At 47.1% G+C, this 5,443-nt stretch overlaps 1 non-coding gene across 1 annotated transcript; it reads right to left on the reverse strand.

Annotated features, from left to right (window-relative positions):
- Positions 1-381: 381 nt before the first annotated feature.
- On the reverse strand, positions 382-453 carry Trnak-cuu (transfer RNA lysine (anticodon CUU)). Its single transcript has one exon. It is a non-coding gene; the product is annotated as a tRNA-Lys (tRNA).
- Positions 454-5,443: the final 4,990 nt, after the last annotated feature.

The raw sequence follows: 5,443 nt of genomic DNA on the forward strand, positions 1-5,443 counted from the left end.
GCCTAGTAGTCAGGCTGACCACGTCAGAGCCCGAAACTACCAAAAGGTGTCGCCCCTCAGAGCAAAAACTGGCTGCTCGCGCACTCTACACAGACGTGACCGCGATTGTACAGCTCATCGCCTGTGCTCACTGGAGCACTCTGGTGGAAATATAAAAGATTTTCACTGGCGTTAGCTTTATTCAGGTAACTTACTGGCAGCAATATCAGCTTGAGAACCAAAATTCAGGTGGACGTTTGTTGTTTCGCATGGTGGTATTTCTATAGCAGTATCCTATTAATGAGAACTAGCAAACAATAATGCCAAGGAAAGTATAGGGGGTGTTATTTCTAGTAATTAGGATAGAAATGTGAAGAAAGTGATGTGGATGAAAAGATAACTTGCCGCCGGCAGGGACCGAATCTGCGACCTTCGAATAAAGCGTCCGATGCTCTACCACTGAGCTACGGCGGCGGTCATCCTCTCGCCTACTTTATGGGGTATATATATATGTACATTTAAACCTAGGAGTGTTAGTCAGCGCCGATCGCAGCCATGGCGGCGAGGGTGGAATGCTCATTTACAGCGAAAGCTGTTATGAGATCATTTCAGTGGCCGTTTTTGGCGCCGTAGTTGTTCGCCGCCGGTGTCCGTAACCACTATCGCGCGAAATAAGGAAAAAAAAAACAACATAAGAAAAAAATTCCAGGATGGAACAGGCTTCGAACCTGGGCATTCTGCGTGGGAGCCCAGTGTTCTACCTCAAAGCCATGCCGGTGTTTGAAGCTGCTTTGCAAAAAGACGCTATACACGCTTCATGTCGGGAAGGAACCGCATTACTATGTGGAATATAGCGTGGTAGAAGCGTAAAATAAGAACCTGGCATCACACAACGCGAATTCTGTAACCAGGCGTCACACAATGCAAACTACGGCTACGGGCCTGCTTGCTAGTGTACTTGTATTAGTAGCCCCATGAGAGCTTACAACGGGCTCTAGAAACGCCGCTCTTCCAGCTTTCGCTGTGGACTGTGTTGCGGTTTCAGCGCACGCCCGGCGTTTTTTTCTGCAACAAATGTTTTCAACGCTCTCTCTCTCTCTCTCTCACTCTCGTAAGATTAAAGCAGTCAGCTCCCTCAAACCACCGCAGTCAGCATGATAATTAAAGGACAGAGAAAGATGGCATGACTGCCTTCGTCTTCCACCTTTGATGCCACATTAATCCCAATGATGCTTGTCGGCGCGCCGTGCGCTACCGTCATCTTCTTTCATTTTCAACATCTCCCCGGCCGCGACAAAGAAGCGAAAAATAAAGGATGGCAAAATGCAACAAAACACTGCCGAGCCACCGACCGGGCTAGGCGGCCGTTATAATTCATTCCACTGGTAACATGATGCGCTGCCTTTTCGTTCGCTGGCTGCAGCTATGTCGATTCGCCGTGCACTGAACATCCGGCACTAACCAACAGTTAGCTGTCGTAGATTAGTCACGCACGATGACGATCCTTAAGTTGGGTATAGTCCATCAAGCGCAGTCGGCAATAGTCCTAATTCTGTCCATAGCCATGCCATCAAGTGAAAGCTATCTGGATGCCAGCGAGGACCTTTACTCCTGCATCGATGTTTCAACTGCTTGGACAGATTTCGAATTACAGTCGCTCTTCAGACATGGCCTTGCTGCTTGCATTCGGTTTGGCCAGTCTGTGCCTCACCATTTATTGGTATAGTGTCGCGCAGAGGCGTAGCCAGGGGGGGGGGGAGGGTTCAACCCCCTCTCCTGAAATTTTTCAGTTTTGCTTGCGTGTATGTACACACGCACATACAAACGCACGCACGAACATACATAAAGTATGGTTGAACCCCCCGCCCCTCCTCCCGAAAAAAATTTCTGGCTACGCCCCTGGTGTCGCGTCTCTGGAAGTATTTACATGCTCCTACATTCTTTGGTTTCAGGCCTTATTGGGCTCTCACATGTGTGGACTGTCGTTCCATTGTCTTCCTGAATCTTTTGCTTTCGATGACATTATTCTGTCTTTCCAAGCTGTCAGGTGATTTCGTCTTGTGCTTGTTTCTTTTACGCATTTAGCATGATTGCTGCACATCTTCGATCGCATACTACGGAAGTGCCCTCTTTCCTTCATGCCTGCCGTCCAAATGGCCGAGATGGGGATTCGTGCAGTCGATAGTGATCCACACGTGTCATGTCGAATAGTATTTGCATGCTTGTTCTCTAGCGAACATAAATTTTTTTGTGGCTTGGTCCTTTGGTCTTCGTGACACACGTTTCACGCTTTTGAGCTCACGCTATCTAGAGCTCCAGCTCCGTTCCACGCTATCTTGAGCTCCAGTTAAAGAACTACTGGAAATGTCTTCAGGGCTCCCACAACCGACAGACGATAGAGCATAAAGTCCTAAGACGTTATTTTTTGCACAATTGTTTGAACTTGTTTCAGACAACTGCTGCTCAATCGGAGCTTGTATCACTTCATCTTCGGCACCACTTCTTCCTAGAGTTACTTTGCTTAGGTCGTGTTGCAAACTGGCAGCGGAATTTCTTACACTGACAGTTTTGTCTCCTTGCCATAGACGGACATTCTATCGCCGTGCGAGTAAATCGAGTTCTCTTTAGGCATCACCAGTGGACATTCTGTTAGTTGTGCGAGTTCATACAACGGTATTTTCTCTAAATCTGCTAATAGAAATTGAAGATCTCATATTCAGGTTAAGAAGTTGCAGTCAAAGTTTTCACAAGTCTTGACGTCCTCTTTCTAGCTCATCAATATGTATAGCGTAATGAATCTGGTGGTCTATTTTCTTCAACTCCTGGCTCATCAATTCGATATGTACGCTTAATTCCAGGAGCTTATCCATCTTCTGTGATCTAGACAAGAATACTATGTGGCTTCGTTTCATGACTTCGTCATTGCCTGCTCTCAATGATCTCCGCATAACTTGGAGCTGCTTCATGTTCTGGTCTTCTGCTCATTCTGTCTCCTCCGTGCTCGAGAGTCCACAGTTACTATGCGTTAAGATCAGTGATGTTGGTGTGGCGCTATCTGATCCAAGGGTAAGGCTTTCACGATTCTTCTCATTAAAAGGCTTCAGCATTACGACTTCGGCACCATTTAATTGACTATTGTCACGCATGCACAGCGGGTGGACCAGTGAACAGTCGGCAGCTTTGAGGGCTGGGCAGCCTTCGCAGCAAAAGTTCATCGTCGTAGCCTCGCAAACCTCTAAGTTGCTGTCGAAGTGAAAATCTAGTAAATGGGCAGACATACCGTTAGCTTCTCCGAGGGCTGGGCTGACAGCATGTAACTCTCCTTTCTTCGTGGACATCCTATCCTTGCAAACCTCGGCGCGTCGTCTTGAAGGGCAAGGGCAGACCAGAGCCGAAGCAAACGTAATGGGCTCCCGCCTCGTGAACCTCTAGGCGACGATCGCTGCTTCATCAATCCGTGAGCCGTCGTCTCGGTCTCAATTCAAGCCGGAGTCGTAGTCCCGGGTTTCACGGCACCATATGTAAAGAACAGAGACCGACGGCATGACAACGGAGGGAACTGGGAATATTGCGAACGGTTTGATGAACTATACCCTACTTAACGAGCGTCATCAGGCGTGCGTGACCAATCTACAACAGCTACTGGGGGTTAGTGCCGGACTTTTAGTGTATTTAATGCTTACCGATGTTTCTGACCAGATTAAGCTTCGGCGCGCCTTCATTCAAATTTCGTCACTCTCTGACGGGTCGTTCTTGTGTTCCGCCGTGCTTTTTTCGCGCCGGACACGATGAGCTTCGATTTAGCCTTTGAAGTTCGATGATGAATATCTCGAACTACGTGCAAGTTTTGTGTATGAAAAGAAAAAAAATGGGTACGCCATAATTTATCATGGGCTACAACTTTCTAATATAAAGAACTCCATTCAAGTCAATAAATAAAAAGTCAGTTAACGAGTTTTTGTTAATTAGTCGCGTCAACGTCATTTTAGCTGCGGGAAAGTATTTCCGCCTCGACATAGAGTTAATGTGCGAATACGACAGGAGCCTGACTATCGTAAAACACACACACACACACACACACACACACACACACACACACACACACACACACACACACACACACACACACACACACACACACACACACACACACACACACACACACACACACACACACACACACACACACACGAGTGTATATGACATCGTATTATTAACGCGATAGTGTTAAAGAGCTGCTTTCGCAGAAATTCCTATTCCTGTGTCGGCGCCGGCGTCGTTGGTTGTGAGCGAAAAATCAGCGGTGTCCTTGAGCGAAAATTCCAGATAGATGGAAATAAAAAAACAATAAAAAGCCTTCGGTTCAAGTGGCAATCGAACCCAGGACTTCTGGGCGGCAAGCAGGTGTTTTACCATAGATCCAAGCCTGTGCTGGAAATTGCTTCGAAAAAAAAAAAACACTATATGAAGGCTATGTAGTGCGAGGAGTGCCATAACACGTGTAATATTCTTTGGCAGAAGCGTAGATTGACACCAGGCGTCAAAACATGTGAATTGTGGAACGAGTGGTTTGCTGAAAGGCCCACGAATTACAAAGCATACAAAGGACACAGGCATACCTGATCATTATTATCAACAACAGCTTCAACAACGTGTGCAGCTGCGCAGGTGTGCGTGTACACTTTCGGACGCGTAGTGGTTACCTCGCCAACTCGCAAAAGGAAAAAAAAAATATGTCGTAGTGGGCATTTGGAACTTTACTTGCAGCAGGCATTCTACGATAGTTTGAAAGGGCCAATTCACAGGCGCACAGACGTTTCTGTCGTTGCGAACACGGTTTAGGGGTGCACCAAGAAGCGAAGCCGGGCTAGCGATTGAGAAGGCGATGCGAACAGGGTCCGATTTTGCTGTCGTATTCTACTGTTGCAGGCGAAGCTCAAGCGTCCTCCTAGTTTTTCGGGCGTATATATGGCTTTTGCACACACCATAGCCGTCACCCGGCACACAGAGTACCAGGCCAGACAATAATCCAGAAAAACATCACAGGGATTGTTATTAAAAATTTATCGCTTTCTCAGTTTGGAAGTCATGATGACAAAACACTACGACTTCAAGGCGGCGAAAAAGTGAAATCCTGTGAGTGAACACGACCAAACGTTTTGGAGCTTGAGCCTTGAAAATTTGAGCGCAGTACACTTTGCGACGGGATGGTCGGAAATTTCTCTTTACATAGGGACAGCACCGCATCTTTATCCATGACGTAAGCCTGTCGTGCTAGACTAACATGTGTAAACATAGCTACGTCTCGTCAGCTATGTGACCGCTGCGTATTCTGCGCATCTTCAATGAGCGCTGTACACATTCTTAGGACGATTGTGCGCCTCCGACAGTCGACACTCTTGATGTGCAGCCGTGACATGACTGGCCACCAGCTATACGAGCATCTTCAATTCGTTTTATTGTT

The sequence above is a fragment of the Rhipicephalus sanguineus genome, chromosome 7 (genome assembly GCF_013339695.2).
Source record: "Rhipicephalus sanguineus isolate Rsan-2018 chromosome 7, BIME_Rsan_1.4, whole genome shotgun sequence".
In the NCBI taxonomy this organism is placed as follows: Eukaryota; Metazoa; Arthropoda; class Arachnida; order Ixodida; family Ixodidae; genus Rhipicephalus; species Rhipicephalus sanguineus.